Source organism: Apis florea, unplaced genomic scaffold, assembly GCF_048593485.1.
Source record: "Apis florea isolate Af1SG1 unplaced genomic scaffold, ASM4859348v1 contig_2293_pilon, whole genome shotgun sequence".
NCBI classification, from domain to species: domain Eukaryota; kingdom Metazoa; phylum Arthropoda; class Insecta; order Hymenoptera; family Apidae; genus Apis; species Apis florea.
Genome location: NW_028256554.1, coordinates 3473929 through 3492755, shown reverse-complemented (window position 1 = coordinate 3492755; position 18827 = coordinate 3473929). Strand labels below are relative to the sequence as shown.

Sequence of the window (18827 nt, the reverse complement as noted above, 5' to 3'; positions counted from 1 at the left end):
ACTCGTATCCTTCAACTCTTATATACAAGACACAATGGGTGGAAAGGAAAATCGTTCGGAGAGAAATAACGTTACGATATTTTGGATCTTTTATTCTTAGTAAAAATACGACGAGAGAAGGTATCTATCGATCGTTGAATTCGTAAATAAATGGTGTTTGTCGAGAGAAAGTATATAGTATTTTGAATGTCTCGGTGAGAATGCGACGAGAGAAGACATCGATGGTTGAATTAGTAAATAAATTGCGTTTGTTGAGAAAAATTATAGTAAATTTTGAATCTTTTCTATCGTTAATACGACGAAGAATATAGAGGTAAGAGAAGATATCGATATCGTTTGAATCGTGTCTCTTATTCGAATATTGAGTTATTTGGATCGTTTTCGGGTTATCCCGATATATAATTCAAACGTGTATTTTACTTTTTACTCGATGAACCGTGCGCACTTATCGCGCAATAAATTTTCCACGTTATTCTACATACGTGTATATACGGCTATTAAGGTAAGGTCGCTCGCTTCGTAAATCTATTATAACGAATATCCGAGTATTTGGAACGAGTTGTAGCAATGATCGATACCGTATCCATTACCGCAATATCCTAAGATGTCTTGCATACAATGTAACTCCCAATAACCTAATGGTATTACACGCGCACAATGCCACGGAAAATCGATATACGCGGTTACTTAAAAGAGTTAGAGCTCGGCAGTTGAAAGAAAGGTAGTAAGAAATTCCAGTCCACATTTCCTTAAAGTTTCTTAACTTTAACAGGGGTGGATTTTTATATCGAATCCATTTCCTCCTCCAACGAATCGACGACGCGATACCCGCACGAGTATTTTAAATATAACACCGTATATCGATCTTCTCTGAGTCCGATTTGAATTAAGATAAAAGAAAAAAAAAAAAAAAAATCTCTCCTCGACAGCCGTGAATAAATTAAACCGCGCGGCCAGTAAAAAAAAAAAAAAAAAATCAAGCTGAAAGCAATAACAAAACGTTCGTTGCCCCATTGTTTCCTCGAAACGAAATCGCGTATCGCGCTTATCGCATACATACATACATACACATATATATATATATATATATAAAACGCACGAAAAATGCATTTTCATTTTCCATGGATCGTAGAAATCCATCATTGCACGAGCGAGGGGGGAAAAAAGAAAGGGAAAAAAAAAAAAAAAAGAAAAAACTGGTACGCCGTTGAATTGACAATTAAAGTCGCGCGGCGACGAAACAAAACCGATCCTTGCTGGCGGAAAATGCGGGATCGAAAACAGCAAAACGAGGGGAGTGGAAGAGGGATGAAACGCGAGGAAAAAAGAAGAAAGAGAGAAAGAAAATTCGAGAGAGATGAAAGGAAAAAAGAAAATTGCAATTGACGCAATTGTCGACGACATCCGATTATTCCTCTCCCTCCCTCGCCGCACGATCGAGAAAATTAGGTGGTCAATTCCCTGGACTCTATTTATCATGGTGGTCAGCAATTTCGATAACGACATCGATAACGCAATCATAAAATTGCGGTGGCCGCGAACGCGCGTACGTAGCTACGAATTATCGCGCATTATCGCCCATATACCCCGTTCACTTGCCATGAACCCCGTAACTTCGCATAACTAATTATTTAACCGTCGCGTCTCGAATTGTAAACCGCGGGATTAATCGGATTGGCGAGAGCCATTTGTCGGGAGGGGGGAAGAAGAAAAAGAAAGAAAGAAAAGAAGAAGAAAAGAAATCGATCGGGAGAGAAATTAAATCGGTTCGCGGACAGAAATGATCGATTCGAGTTTTTCTTCCTTTTCGTTTCCTCTTTCTTTCGAGTGGACAAAAGATTAAACGGAAAGAGTAGACAATCTCTTTTCTTCTCTTCACACGTATATCGATCTCAATCTTAATATTTTTCCTCGAGACGGAACTTGATGATACTTCGATCGAGTTGAAATATTTAGCGGATAGGTTTTGGAGAGAGATTTTCCAAGATCCTTAAACTATCGTTACGCGCTCGGTTTGTCGGGGGATCGTAATAAAGACAAAGGGAGAGGGAGGGGGGGGGGAATAAGGAGGAAAGGAGAGTTACGAGGGGAGGAGAAAGGGAGGTGTACGTAAATTCGCATTACCGGGGGATCCCATTGAGCAAAATTGGCTGGTCGTAAAAGCGCGAAAGCCGTGTCAACCGTCGAGATATGGAATCCCCTAGCGGGGAGGACGAGGGATAATATCGGTATCGCGAGGAATCGAGTATACGAACGTCTGGAAAAATCTCCTTTCGTAAATAAAATGGAGACCCTCCCTTTCTCTCCCTTCCCTTTCTTTCCCTTCGATCGTTCTTGGACCGATTCTTTTTAACGACCGTTTCAGGCCCAGATCGAAGTTCGAGCTCGTTCGAGAATACGGGTCTGATTAATTTGAAAGAAAACGCATTTTTGTTATGATATTTGTTTTACGGTATATCGATCGAAAACCATTATGCATTAATGTGGGAGTATAGAATCCGTATCGATATAAAATTGTCTTATCCTTCGCAATATGCGTAGATTGATTACGATTTAACGTTTAGTTTAGTTTAATTCATCATTGTACAAGCTAGATATATCAATCAAAATAATTAACAGTTTCGAAAATATTTCAACTTCTTGGATAATTACTCTAACGTAATATCGTAAATGAAAATATAAGGAAAATATTATGTGGTTTCAGGATTGTCGACAAAGCGTTCCGAACGGAAATAGAATCTCTCTTGCCATCCCCGTGAAACTTCTTTCCAGCAATGAAAATCATTTTTCAACTCGTTGTTCCTCTCACGTGGAGAATCGCGACAACGAAGAGGAAAAACGGAATTGCGCGCGTTTCCTCCCTTCCTCGTCTAGAGTTATTTCGAACGAAGCAACGATCGTTTTCGATAAAACGGGTCGACGACTATAAAATCAGATGCAACCTGGAGTGGAATGCAAAGGGGAGTGAGAATGCGAATCGGGATGGGCACCAAAATGGTTGTTCAAAAAAAAAAGAAAGAAAAAAAGTGTTCATCCCGTGGTTACGATTTAAAAGGCGCGTGGAGTTTGGTTAAGATTTCCTATCTCTTTCGTGCTTTTCCACTTTTATCGCGTAGAATGAGGCGCGTCAGCCGCGCCTTTATTCCGTGCTATCGTCCCATTTAGCTACTGGAGAAGGCCCCCTCCATAATACTCAGATGTGTATCTAGCTAGAGGGTGGAGGGGAAAAAAAAGAAGGAAGGAAGGAAGGAAGGAAAGGAGAAGAAAAAGGGGACAGATGCGATTGCAAGGATGAGGAGGAACAGGGATAAGAAGAGATAGAGATAATCTAATTTGCAATCCGGTCTCGGATCACGCGCGGCGGAATTAATGCCGGCGAGGTGATCCAATTTAAAATTCATTATCCGTCGATAAAGGTTGAAACCATTATTTCATTTGCGCAAGATTAACGGGCGCACTCAGCTGGACAAATACACCGATCGATGAGATTACGAGCGCGCATTCCAGAATCTAATAAATTACCGATGCCGCTATACTCGTTCGCCCGTGCAACTCCATTTTCGCGCCGCGATATCACGGTCACCGTTTCGCCATTACCGTTACGATTCCCTATAAATTACGCGGGATATTCGCGTTACTTACGCGCCTTCTATCGGATGATAATCGCCTGTTTAACAACCCTTCGTCGCGCCTTCATTTCGGCCGATCGAGGAAATTTTTATTCCTTCCGAACGAATTTCACGGAGGAATTAATTCCTCGTGATTTATATAAGTCGTTGTAACGTCGTGAAGAAGAAGATCGGGCTCCTGAATATCTTTTAGAAATGGCGAGAGTGAAAGGCGGGGGGCGAGGCGACTTGGAAATCTCTACAATGCGAGTAGCGTCATCCCCGTGGACGTTTTATGGGGTTATACGGAGGCAGGGTTGTTCGGTAAGGGGCTGAAGAAGGAGGAGGAGGGTGGGCTTCTCCGTCGCGAGGAGTTATTGATTCCCCCGGGTACCGGGCCGAGGTAGAGAAGAAGAGATGAGAAGCGAGGCGTATATACGCGAGTTCATCGCAGTTTCCCTCCAAGTCTCTTGCTCCTACCTCGAACGAGCGCAACGAGAGAATCGAAACGGAGAATCGAAGTTACTAGGAGAAAATTCCTCCTAGTAATTTTGAACGAATTATTCTCGCCTTCTTTCGAACGAAAGAAAAAAGGATCGAAAAGATTTGTCTCTTTGTTTTAAAAGAAATATTGGAAAGTTACTCGAGTTCGTTCGAAGAATGTCCGTTTGAACACGCGAAAGAGAATGGTCGTTTCGTTGAACGGAATAAAAGTTCACCCTCTCTCGAATCAAATCAAGAAAACTATTTGCCAGGTTCGAGGTGTTGCGTTGGATTGTCGGTGGAACATTTTGGCCGGTGAAACGGCGGCCACCGAAGGAAAGAGAGAGAGAGAGGAAGAGAGAATGGAGAGGAGAAAGTGGTGGCGGAGGAAGCGGAAGGAGACCGAGGAAGGGAAGAACGTGGCGCAATTTTAGCCTTTTACCCTTTTATGAATTCTAGAACTACCCCGACGGGACCGCTCCGGGTTATGCGGTTATGCAAAAGCTGAGTCAAGCGCGATCGGAATTACGCTTGGCGGCGGGCACCAGCGATAAAGGTATACAGAAATTGCAGTTTCTAAAAGTTCTCAGCCGGCTCGATGGAAGAAGGGGTGAGTTTAGTCACCGGCTGCGACTTGCCTCCTCCTCCTCCTCCTCCTCCTGCTCCATCTCAACGGTGCCTTCTTTGTGCAAGCTTACACGCTTCGCCGGTAAAAGACTCCGGAAATGCGACTGCGACGGCGAGGAGAAGAGAGAAAGGGGGAGGGGGAGGTTGAAAGAGAAAGAGAGGGGGGCGACTCTCTTCGCTGTTTTCGTATTCCAACATCGATCCCGATATATATATATATATATATACATCGCCAACGACCCCGTATTCCCGATGTCAGGGAAGAAAAGCCCTTGGCAGAGAGCTTCCTGTACCATCCTGTGCCCGAAAGATTACGCGTCAGGGGTTCTCTGATTTCGGAAGGGAGGGAAGGTGATCGACTCGTGTACACCGATTACTCGTTGAACGGGGCGATTAGTCGAGGCTTTTAATCGTGAATTCGAACCTCGAAGTAACGAGAGATTGGTCCGATTGGATCCAGCTTTGAAGTTTAACGGGTTTTTCAATTCGTTTCTTGCGAGAATTATATTGAACGCTTGAGTCGTACGTTAATTACACTTTCTTTACCTTTCTTACTTTTTTTACTACGTAAAATCGTAGTGAAAGTATATTATTAGGAAGAGGAGAAAAACGTAGGTGTTCCCTCTGTTACGAGGGAACGGATCAACGGAGATCAAAGACGGACAAGAGGAAGACACACGTCCTCCTTCCTCCCTGTCCTCGTTTTACCTCGTGTTCGCCGGAGTCGGTACACGTTGGAACTTAAGCTTTATCGACGAAAGGTTGCTTGGTTTCGGTTAAGGGGTCCGAACCGGAGGGGAAAAAGATAAGCTTGCCCTGTTTACAGCAACCCTCGAAGAAACGATCAGGGACGAGATTTTCATCGTGGCGCGCCTATCGGATATACCGTCAACCACCTCCCCCGCGTTCTCGGTAATTTCTTTTTTTTTTTTTTCTTTTCTTTCCCTCCGCGGAAATCTTTTGTTCCGGATGAAAAGAAAGAATTTCAATTTTCAGATTCCACGCCACCGCGTCGCCTCGCGAAGAAGAAACGCGCGACAACCGAAAAATTTCATTCAACGGTTGCACGGCTATCGACGTTTGTCACCGCGATATTCAATTTATATATGTCCGAACGACGCTCGCCTTGGCTCTAAAAGTAAAAGTACGAATTCGAGAGAAAACGTTTCACGATCAATTTCAACCGTATTCGATATCCTCCCTCGAATTTTAATTTCGAGATAAGCTCCGATTCTCGCTCCGATCCGCCTCTCATCCGAATAATCTACTTATCCCTTAAATTTGATCCGCGAAAGAAAAGCGCAATTTTCGAGAGGAAGGGAGGGAGGGAGGGAGGGAGAGAGAGTAATCAGAGACACGCCGTTATCATTTTTAACGAATCACGTATTCGATCCGACGTATCCGAGTTCAAGGAAGAAGGGAAGAAACTCAATTTTAAGATATCCTAAGAACGATAGAAGAAGAAGATATCCAATCCATTCTCGATGAAATTCGAAATCGTAACGTAAAAATCTGCGGGATTTCAAGGAGGGGAAAAAAAAAGAAAAGAAAAGAAAAAAAAAGACGAAAGCGAGGGAAATAAATAGTCGAAAAAGCGAAGAAGAGGAGGAGGAGAGAAAAGTCGGTGGGGACACGAGCGTAAAAATTGTCAGCAATTTTTCGAGTCGCCGTCGCGGCGTAAAAGTATCCGCGAGATCTAATTTTAAGGTCAATAAGATTCCTCTTATCGTGCCTCTTAAACTACCGCCGCGCCGCTAAGTTTCACCCCCGGCTCGAGGTGAAATCTAATTTACGGAGGGAAAAAAAATGGGAGCGTAACAAACGAGGGTAATCGGCCGTCCAAATATTATCATTTTTAATGGACGCCATTCCACACCACGGAATCCCACTTAAATCCAGGGAAATTAATCCTCGAGCGATTCAGTCCAATAAAGTTGGCGAGAGCCTCTCTCGTTCTTTCTCCTCCTCCTCCGGGAGGAGAACCCATCCCTCTCTCCATTTCGCTGTTTATTTTACCTTTTCCGTTTCGCTTCTTCTTCGCATCCTTAGATCACTTAGAGATATCTTACCGCCACCAGTTTCGGGAATCGTTCCAGATACGCCACTAACCCTAATACTTTCTCTCCCTCTCTCTCTCTCTCTCTCTCTCTGTCCTCGTCCCCTGCCGACAAGGAATCTGAGCGGAGACAGAGTGTCCTCGATTGCCCAGAAACGGCAATTTTCAGGTTTCCTTTATCCCGGTGAATCACCCTGGGAACAGAAAACCTTGGATAGTCCTCCTCCTCGCGGAAAACTTTAAAACATCCCCCATATCTAAGTGAATAACAATCGTCCGGAGGAATTCTATCCCCAGTTGGGCGTACGATTTTCTTTCGGGCAAGAAACATCGAGGAGGCCGATCTCCTTGCCAATTTCTCCTTGCCGATATCATTTCACATTTAACGATGTTATCAACAATCGGCGACACAATGATCAACAAACGTGGCGCGGAAAGTCCCACGGGGAGGAACACCGAAACGCTTTCAATGAGGGAAACAGGGAGGGAGAAAGCGAGGAGGAGAAAGATCTACTGAAAACGATTTCGGTTATCCCTTTTTAACGGTTAATCGGTGGCCGAGGCTCGTAAATTCCGGAGAGGGAGAAAGAAGAATCGCCTCTCTCTCCAGAGAGAGAGAGAAGAGCGGTCAGCCGAATTCCCCCTCCTCCTCCCGACGCCGACCGCTTTTCATTCCGTAACGATCGGTCGGAACCGAGGTGTATACACCTCGAATCGATACGGCCGAGAAGAAACAATGGCGAACGAGACTAAGGGTGGAGAAGATCGAAGGAGCAGGAGGGAGGGGGGAGGAGGGGGTGGAAGAAGAAGGGTTGGCTCACGATGGAACGACGGATAATTGCGTTAAATAATCGACCGTCGCTCGAAACAGCGACGAGGATAAACGCCACCACCCTCCACGATAAGTAGACGCGTGTAAACGAGGTGTGTGCGCGCGTGTGCGTGTACGATATCGATGTAGGTATATAAGGGGCGGATTCTCGCTAGGACAGATCTAACGCAAAGACAATGAGGGTACGTTCCCTCCATTGTGCTTTGTTAATTAAAGCCCCGCGCAATTACCGAGGACGCAACAACTGTTTCTTTCGTCGTTCGCATAAGGCGGTTGTGTCCTCCCCCCTTGGTTTTGCTCTCCCCCCTCCCCTTTGTCGCGCGCCATCCGAACAACTCGATTTTTTTTTCTTTACTTTTTTTCTTTCTTTTTTTTTTTTCTTTCTTTCTCGATTAATGCTCGCGTCGTACGGTTTTAGAAAGGTTTCGATCGACTCGGTTTTCCGGTAATCTGGGTTATTCGCTTGCTATTGCGCGAATGAAATTAGTAAAACAGTGTTTTCGAATGTAAAGTGAAGTTAAAGGGAATGTAAGATTAAAAGTTAAAAGTGTTATTGTGCGCAATGAAAATTCAATGAGTAAGGAGCGTTTGAAAATAAAGTTTTTATCTCTGATAAAGATACGCATGTATATATTGAATGTTTAATGGATTTCGAAGACACTTATATCGCGACGATAAATTTTATTTCAATAGTTATTCACCGGCTATATTTCAATACGGGGTACAATAAGAGCAAAGACTATCCGATAAATTTCTGACGCAAATTAATCGGCACCGACCGTATAAAACGGTATTATTTATGAGAATGCGACCAAATATGTCGGGTCTTAAAATAGAGGATGAATAATAATACGAGTTCGAGGCGGTGAATAATACGCCGAAAGATAATTCGTAAAAAGAAATTATCTGTCGAATATTTCGAATGACTCGTTCTTGTACGATATTCCACCGATATCCCTCGTCGAACGCTTCCCTTCTTTTTCTTTTTCTTTTTTTTTTTTTCTTCCCCATCCCGATAATCGTGAAATTATCGTGAGAAATGTATAACTTGGAGATAAATTTCGCGTTCCTAACGCGTGGCGGGAAATTAATCTATTTATACGAACTATCAGGAACGCGGGTAATTGCGTTAAATACCACATAATATGTTCTCGCTTAATTGCCTTATTAAGGCAGCGAATCGATCAAAATAATTAAACCATCCAATTACTAAATGTCAGGGCAAATAATACCGAACTAATAGTCGATCTATCAATAACATTGTAACGTTAATGCTCCCAATAACTGTAATTCCAACACGAATTTCATCGCGTTACCGCGCCAACCGGATTAATCTGTTGGAATTTGAATGAAACCGAATCGAATCGAGATCGTCGTCGAAATCGACGGCATCGAGATCGAAATCGCGCACCACTTTGATTCTGTTTCTCTTTTTCATCTCCCTTTGCACTTTGCGCAATTTTTTCGACTTTTCTACTTTTCTTCCGTACTCTGCTTCTTCGTTTTATTTAAACGTGAAAAATTCGCAAAATTTCAGAAAAGAAGGAAACGAAAACGCAACAAATTTCAATGATCATTGCCTCGTCAGAATATGGAAATAAAAGGAATATACGCAATCGAAAACCTATTATTTTCCCTTCCGCCAATCTTTCGTGTAATTGGCAGTTTGCTCAACGCTTTCTCAACCCAGTTTATTTCTTCTCTCGTGGAAACTCGTTAGATAAGCGTTGGATAAGCTACGTCAAAGATACGTCCGAACGTCCAGGATGAACGTGTATATAGGAAAGAAACTCGGAACGAAGGTTGCACGCAATCTCGTTCGAGCGAGGAACCAACCTCTCAGGGATGAAGATAAGACACGAAGCGCCACGTAGGTAGGTGTCGACTGATTTGCATACAGAAGAACGAAACCCGGGTTCGAGAGACAAGGTAAAGAGGAAGAGAGCGCTTCCCTTCGAATGACACGGAAATCGTTCCAGCAGAAAAGCTATCCATTGTAAACATCGTTGCTGTGAAATAACAAAATTTCCCTTCTTGTTTGACGCTTAAAAGTTGAGATTTTCACTTCCAACCCCTTTCGTCCGTACAAAGAAAGATTTTTCGATAAAAGGTTATTAAAATGTTAGAAAGAAAAATGAATCGTTGAAGAGAGAAAGAGAGAGAGAGAGAGAGAGAGAGAAGTGGACGTGAATTTAGGCGAATCGATTCACGACATACGATTTGAAAAGATTAATTTGGAGTGGCGAGGAGGTACGGGCCCCCTCCCTAGACGAGGATCCAAGCAAGTAGAACGGTGTGGGCGGGTTAGGAAGATTAGTTTGCATGCGAAATGATTGCATTGTGCTGCGCTGCAAGTGACCCGGTTTCGCTAATCATGCCGCGGACAATGAGATCGCGTACAACGAAGCGTGACCATACAACGCCACCTAGCTGCCTCCTCTGTGTGTATTTTAACACGGCGTACACAAGTGTAATATGTGTCAATTGAAATGGCTTTATTGTTATCGAGCAACGTTGACACGTTCGCGCGAAAGCCGGTCAGATCGGAAAGGATCCGAGCGTTGAGGATGAGCGGAAATTTCTTTTTTTTTTCTCTCTCTCTCTTTAAAATTAACTCGAAGGAAGGAAGGAAACGTAAACGGGGGATTCGATCGCGATCAAATTTTTATCGTCGTTTTATAAAAATGAACGAGAATCGAAAAAGACGAAAAGAACGAGAGTATTACGGTTTCTTCTCTGCGACAGGATCACGTTATTATTTTCCACGTTTCGTTCTGCAAAAGGAAAAAAGGATTAGAGCCGCGGCAAAGAAGAATCTATTCGCCAAATCGTTTCCTCTTCCTTTTTCCTTTTATTCCCCCAACGGCTCCTCTTTGCTCTCACCCTTGCGAACCAAAGCAGAATCCTCTCGCTTATTTTCCCGCGAGATCGCCTGCACTTTTCGCCTTGTTAAAAAAGAAAGAAAGAAAGACCGAAAGGTAGAGAGAGGAGAGAAAGGAATAAAGAGAAAAGGTTGGCGCATCACGCGAAAAAGGAATTGGCTGCAGTGTGGATGTGTGTTTCGTCGGTTGTTACGCGAGAAGAAGAAACGCGAGGAATGGAAAACGCGGCGCGGATACTTGGAGGGGAAAAAAGAGGGTGGGTTTAGAAGGGAAACATTTACTATAGGGGCGAAGGGATAGGAAAAACAAGGGGGGTGTGCGGGGCGAGCGCGTGTACGAGACACGCGTACGAGACAGAAAGAGAAATCAAACGGTGGAAAATGCGGGGAGGAAGAGGTGGGGGGAGGAGGAGAGAAACGTGGAGACGGAGATAGATGGCGTCTGACAGCATTGTTGCCCTTCTTGGCGCCACCACCCTTTCGCACCCCTGCTTGACACAGGCGTACATAATGGAAATACGCCACGCAAGGTGAGGAAGGGCGATCTACCCTTTGCTCTATAGCTGGCCAGGTCGACAACATCGCGGGATAGTCGATGATCCATGAACCAACTTTTTCCACCCTTTCCAGAAACTCGACGTATTTTTCAAATATCGTGAATATTTTTCTTTCTTTTTTTTTTTTTTTTTAAATAAAATTTGTAATATTTCAGATGATGTACGAACAACATTTTCGTTCGTTTCGTATCTTTGAAATCATAGTAAGTTTTCTGTAAAATTCGTAATATTTTCGAACAATTTACGAACAAAGTTCTTCCGTTCTTTCGAGAAATATATTTTCCTGTGACTTTTTTTCTAACACTTCAAAATTGCATATTTGAGCGTATAATAAAGTTCGATAAACGGCCAAAATTTCTCCAAAAATTCTTTTGACGAAACTTTTCTCGTTTCAATTACACGTCATTTTCAAGCTATGAATATTAATCGCACACGTGGATTCTTTCGGGTAAAATTTTTAACGCGTTACACGTTGAGCATAATGGATATAATAATAAAGAGAAAGAAAGAAAAAAAAAGAAATATTTCTCGCTGGAACGCTTAGAAGCGGAGTCGAGAGCGTGGCCGCTGTTTTTCGCGCGACGCAAAAACCGCCGGTTTCCCGCGGAATATTTCATTCCCGCGAGAATTTACGCTCGCGTAAATGAGTGACAAGCTAAATCGCCCGGAGTCATGAAAAGCTGTAATTTGCGGGGCAAATGTGCGCGCGTAATTACCTCGATGCCGGCGTGATTCGTGATTGTCGTTGAGAATATTAGTTTATGTAAAGGATGCTCGTGTTTGCTCGAGAAAAATAACCCATCGAATTTCAAGCGCAAAGGAAAGAAAAAAAAGAAAAACAATCTCCGTACGAAACGAAGACACTCTGACGTGCTGGTGAATTAATTAATTTGGATCGTCGAGACCTGAGAAATTTTACAAACTTTGCTCGTATCGATGCGATGAAAAAGAGATAAATCGACGCCTCTAGTGCCAATTATTTCGTGGAAAAAAAAAAAAAAGAAGAAGAAGAAGCGTTCTTGCGCTGAATTGTAATGTACACGTAACTCGTTACGACGCTAATTATATCTTTTTCTTTTTATTTTTCAAACTCGTTCCTCCTCGCGCGGCTGTTCCTTTCAATTTCCTCCGCCATGCTTGTTTCGATGGATTGTTAATTCCGCATGAGAATTGAATTACAAATTAGACGAGGAGACGAAGATCGTGTTGGATCGTATTCGAGATAGCCGCACTATTTTTTCCGAAAAAAAAAAAAAAAAAAAGAAAAAAAAAGAAAAAAGAAAAGAAAAACGAGACTATAATTACGCGCGGAATATAATAATTCACGCGGCGGAAAGGATTCTAATTGTATAGAAAAATAAGATAAAATCTTTTCCCTCCGACGGCTGTTTCAACAACGAAATCACCGATATCTTTTTCTCCTCGCTCGTCCGCAATCCTCTTCCACCGAATAAATCAAAAATTACATTATCCCTCCTCCCATAAAAGAAAAATTCTGACTTCTGTCGATCGAATCTAATTTCAATTTGGCCGGCGGCTAAACTCGTTGTCAGACTCGTTGCAAAGACTTTTCGTTACTTTCTACTCCGACTTCGTACCGACGCAAATGTCAATCTCTTTCTCTCTCTCTCTCTCTCTCCCCTCCCCTCCTCGACTTTGTTGCGTGCCTCTGGGAACACAGTCGGTTGCTCAAGCACCACCGCCGCCATTCTCGAATCGAGTCCGTCAATGCGCGAACGGAACGATCGGCTCGCGTTCTTTCCTCCTTTTGTAATTACGATTTCTCCCGGCCAAACAGAGATACGAATCGAGCCAGAGAGAGAGAGAGAGAGAGAGAGAGAGAGCCCTGTTTCCCGGGGATATCGGACTCGTTAATAGAGACGTTTGTCTCTCGGCTCGATGTCGGTCTACCCGTTCCATCCGTGGCTTCGATTCAATCGTGTGCATCGACCTCTCTCTCTCTCTCTCTCTCTCTCTCTCTCTCTCTCTCTCTCTCTCTCTCTCTCTCTCTCTCTCTCTCTCTCTCTCTCTCTCTCTCTCTCTGTAAACTGTAATTGAAAGGACCGATTCACGGAGACGAAACACGCGTTCTCTCGATTCATTGAACTCTCTCTCTCTCTCTCTCTCTATTTTTCTTTTTTTTCCCTTCCCCTCCAAAGTATCGGCCGTGTACCAACTTCATTTACGCGAAATCGTTGGAGGAGAAGCGGTTCTCGCCGGCTCGTTCGCGCGATGGAACTCGGGATCGTTTCTATTATTGTTCGCGATTTCATACGAGCCAACCTCGTATCGAAGGGTTCGAGCTCGTCGAAGCTCTGAAAATTGTAGTCACGATAGTTCAAAAATTCGTGTGCTTTCTTTTCTGTTTTCAGAGTTTCGAGGAAACGATCGGCTCGACTCGACCATTAAATTAACTCGAGAAATTGGAAAATTGGAAAAGGATTTCACCGAATATCCCGTCCAAAAACCGTCGTACAGTCGAAAGAATACGAATCGGATAGAAATGGAAAAGAGAAGAAGACCACGTTTCACTTTACAACAATTCCGTCGAGTCAACTCTGCCAGAGTTTTCTTCCAAAATTTCACTCCACGAGAACTCGGGACAAAGTAAGTTCGACTCGATTTTTTTTTCGGAATCGTGAGAAAGAAGGGCAGCTCGCGAAGGAAAGGAGGCGAGCCCAATGGAATCCAATCGATGACGTTGTTGTTCCAAACGTTGTTGAATCGAGTGGCGTACGCGTGTACGAAATACGAGGGGAGGGAGAGAGAGAGAGAGAGAGAGAGAGAGAGCGGGATGATGATTTATAAGAGCAAAGGCGTGGGAATGGAGCGTGGGTCGCGGTGTGTGGAGCGCGGCAAAAAAAAAAGACAGGGCGAAAGGAAGAGGGGCCGGCGAGCGGAAAAGGCTCGAAGAAGAAGAAGACGAAGAAGAAGGAGGAGGAGGAGGAAGTTGCCCCGTGTGGAAACGTGACAAACCGGCCCCCGGTAAAACCAGATGCGAGTGCACGCTTCGTTTATTGGTATACGTGCTGTAAAGTGTATTATTTACGGTTTTACAACCGCGTTATTGCGGTGTGAACATGGTCGGGTCGTGAAACTGCGCGTTGCACTGGGTCACGTTTAAGGGGGGCCTCCTCTCTAAATTTTCCAACAATCAGTCCTCTTCCACGAGACCCTCTCCTTTCTCCATTCTGCAGAAGCAACATTTCGCGAATTAGCGCCTAAGCGAATGATGTCGCTAGGGTAAGAGCTTGATTTTCAACGAGTATTATCTGCACTTATTTCTAGACTATGGAATTTCTGTCGTAGATAGAAACTATCTTATCTGAACGAAGGTTTTGTAAAGTCTCGTGGCGCGAGTCGATAAAGGGGAAGAAAACAGAAAAGCGTCTTTTTCTGAAACCAGTCTCTGAATCAATCGAAGATAATGACATACCAAGTGGAAGTAAACCGGTAAGAATAATGGAAGATGAAGTTTATTCGTAGCTTTTTGCAGCTCGAATCCATTTACTCGAACTTATTCGACCAAGTAACGAAGGATAAGTTGCACGAAGTACGTCGTGATCGAGTTTTTTTACCGGAGTTATCACGATGATTCGATAAAGGTATATAAGAAAGAAATGTTTCGCGGACCGAATTGTAAGCAAAAGTCACGAGATACGAGGAAAAAATTGTGGCCAAGATCGAGTCGTTGCCGCGTCTGATTGGCATTCTTTCGTTTAAAGCGTATATGTAACCGCGACGGATTTCGGACCGCGTTAAACTTGCTTCAATTTCGCGAAGCGAAACGCCTTGAGGAGGTCTTTCTCTTTCGCGTGTTCGCGACAGTCATTTATTTAAAATTCGTCAAACGATAACGATACGCGTATTACGTTAAAGTAAAACGAAAGTTAATATACAAAGGTCGGGGAACAACGGTCGTAAATTAAGCCGGTTTATTGGTGTAACAAATCTCTTATTATCGTGGCACGTACAAGCTGAGAGCGTATCACGTGTTTCAGCAATCGAATAAATTCGTCTTCGTCCCGAATTACGAAATTCTAAAATAAACGGCCCCTCGTCGCTTGCCTCCAAATCCACGCTTTCTGACAGAGCTTGCGAAATTTTTCGTCCACGCCCGTACATAGACCCGTAATTCCATCCATATTTTCTTATCTTCTCGTTGCTTAAAAGAAAAAAAAAAAAAAAGAATGTGCCAACGTTTACGTTCTCGCGAAAATTTTGGAAAAATCGTGCAAAATGCGAGAAGAGACCCGGTTCGTTCGTCTCTTGTTCCATATATAAATAATTTACCAAGTAACAATATCGGTTGATGGGTATCATCTAGAGTTCCATTTATAAAAATTATAATTTTGGAAAAGCGAAATTGCGAAATCGTACAATTTCACAATTTATTGATCTTGGCTCGTTCAATGTGACGTTGAATTACTTCGTGTCATTAATTTCGATGTAATCTCGCGATCACGCGATACCCCATTTTTCTCTAACGCGCTCCTTTATTCCTCCGTGTCTTCTCTTTATCATATTTACGAACACCTTGTACAAACTTGCCTTCGATCGAATCTGATAAGCGTGTCGGGTCACACACATTCCACGAGCGAAACATTCTCGTCTAGAAACTTTATTCTCCATCGAGAACTTTTTACAGCGACTAAAAAAATCAACGTAATTCGATTTAGAAATACGTCTTTACGCGCGTCTTTAAAAAAATTTTTAATCCTAAGGATTGTTACGCATCGAAATAGAGACCCAAAGGAAAAGGAAAAACAGCAGGGCAATAATTGGTTTTTCCGTAGTTTTATTTCCTTCCGATCGATCGACGAGAGGAAACATTTCGTCGCTAAAACGGTTCTCCGGGGTGATCCACGCTAAGCTTTAAAAATAAAATCGAAGGTCGAACGTCGGGCACTCGGGATCTCGTCGCCGCGTATTTCAGATCGATGCCTCGTTTTTTTTCTTTTTAACATCCACGTCGAATTAATCGGTGTAACGATACGAGAGAGGCGACCGTTCAAAGAGCCGAGGCATAACTAACTTTCTGCCCTACTTTCGCCTCCTCTACTCGTTCTAATATACTCGAGCGAGCCATCGCGAAGCAATACCGTCGAAACGCACGACGTTCGAGCCGATCGAACGTTTTCTAATCGCGGACGATCACGCGAGAAATCCGCGAAACTCCTTCGCCAAACCTTAATGATTTTTTCGCGCGAGGCGTAATTGGCCGGCTATGCGCGGCGAACTTATTCGGCTGGTATACACACGGCCGTTTGTTGCTCGTATTTCGCGGCCGATGACTTAATTAAACGGGGCGAGTTCGAAAACGATTTGTCATACCGTTTTCTGTATCGTTTTTCATCGTGCTCGGTTAATTCCGCTTGTTAAACACTAGGAGGTGTGTGTGTGTGTGTGTGTGGCGTGTACACGCCGCTTGCGAATTAGCGAATCGATATTGGGATCGTGTTTAATGATTTTGCATTAGGAATGTTACGAGGTAAAGCGTGTTGTTGTTATACGTGCTCGAGCAATAGGAGCAATTTAAAAGTGTGAAATGGAGTATAGATATAGATAGAATAATTTTTTTTTTTTTTTTTTTTTCAAAATTCCTCGACTCCTCTCTCTCCGTTTCTCTTTGCGATCGATGTATAATTTTTCTCGGCTCGTCGAATTGTGAAAATTAGAATTAGAAAAGTTGTGAAAAATTTGTATTTTGAATACCGTCGAGAATAATTCTCGAGAGTTTCAAATATATCGTTTATTATTAGTTTTATCGGAGTATAGAATTTATCGGAATATACTCGTCCTGCCCATCCGAAAGCGATCGATATCGGTGGACATTTGCATCGATGTTCATTCGACACGTAATATATCTATAGCAGCGCTGTAGGTATATAGCGGCCTGACATTTCAACCGAGAAAGAATCGCGTAACTACCATTTCCAATGCGCAGCACACCGATAAATTGGATTCTAAGGTATTAAGGGACGCGTGTATCTGGCTTCCTGATTTCCAATTCACCATTTAAGCACCATTGACCGTGCGCGATATATATCCGAGCATGTGCTCCCGCACGATTAAAACCGTTTTTCGAAAACATTCCGATAAAATTCCTCGCAAATGTTCTTCGCGCGAAATTTTAACGAAGATAGATACCGCATACCTTTGCACGCGTTCTTGCCTTCTTATCTTGCTCGCATCGAGCGCAAATGATTTTTAATCGTATCCAGAAGAAGAATTTTATATACCGATGATTGAACGCGTAAAATCGATATATCGCGCGCGTTAAAGAGGAGGGGAGGAATATTTGCCTGGTAATTCGAGACGGTGTTAACACGGTTAGGTGTTAAATTGAACTCGAATTACGAATAGATACACGCGTGGAATGTACATTTTTGCCTTATCGCGTGTTTATATTTGGAATACGTTCGAGTATCTCGTCCCGCGAGATCTTATAATCCAGAGTCAATAAATAACAATGTAAATAATTGTCTATTTGATCGGAGCTTTCGATCGAAAAACGACGATAAGATAATCAAAATTTTTAAAATAAATAATTGGAACGATTTAATTACACAGAAAGAGAGAGAGAGAGAATATTAACGAGAAATATTTAAAAGGAGGGAGGGAAGAAATGTTCGTGTTATAACAACGGACGTTAAAAGATTGATCGTGTGATAAATTTCGAGCGAGTGCGACTCGAGTAATTTTCATCGAAACGCATAAAATCAAGCGGGAATTAATTAAATTATCGGTCGATATCTGGGCATAGGCTCGTGTCAAATCAAATTTCATTATCATAAATATAACTGGATTTTACGAGTTGACGACGATCCTGGGCGGGAAACAAAGCGTGAAAATTTTACGATTCTTTCCAGATTCTTCGATTTAAACGAAACAAATTTAACAATTTGGCGCGTTCTTGGATTTCTTGGAAACGTTGAGCGGAAGAAAAAAAAAAAAAAAAAAAGGAGAAAATTCAATCGCAACAATATCGTAACATACAGACATGCTTCGTGCATTTCTCGTCCCCTCCCCCCTTTCTTTTCACGCAGCAAACTATAACGGTGAAACGGTATAAAACGCAATAAAGAAGAAACAGTTCAATTTTCAAGCTCAACAAGTGCATCTAAATTATTCGTGCTCGCACAGTGTGACTATTTTTACGACGCGCAGGCGGGGCAGACGTTAAATTTCACGCGGATCGAAGAAACTTTTGTCGGCGAGAGTACATACTATGTATGAAACGTACGATCACCGTTTCCATAGTACGATCGTGTACGGTGAAATCACGATCACCACCGCCCAGAGAAAGCTACACAATCTGTTCGTTTATGGTCGGTCGCAGACAGCTGGTTACCTCCTCGAGCAGTCCCCCGAAAGAACCGATCGTTCAACTTTTACAATGCGACGAATTTTCTTCCACCACCCCCTCTCTCTCTCTCTCTCTCCCTCTCCCCCTCTATCGTTCTTTTACAACCACTAAATTTGCCGATCGGTGAACCATCCGCGCGGAGAACTCCTCGATCGAGACTCGAAAAGAAAAGAAAAGTGCTTATTTGGATCGTAAACAACCCGAGCCCCGCTCTTTGCCTTTTTCACACCCCGCTGTGATATGGATACAACAATTTGTATTGGAAATGGATTGAAATCGAGCCAAATCCCTTTTCATCTAAGCGTTCGATCTGATATGAAGTGACATTTGGTATAAAACATTTTTAATTGGCAATTCGAGAAAATTGGTGAATAATTTTCAAGATAATATCGACAGTGGATATAATGGGAAATG

General features: G+C 43.0%; 1 protein-coding gene across 4 annotated transcripts in view; it reads right to left on the bottom strand.

Moving 5' to 3' along the window:
- Positions 1-18827, bottom strand: part of LOC100871385 (uncharacterized) — a 295923-nt gene that overhangs the window by 231360 nt on the left and 45736 nt on the right. The gene's annotated exons all lie outside the window — the stretch shown is intronic.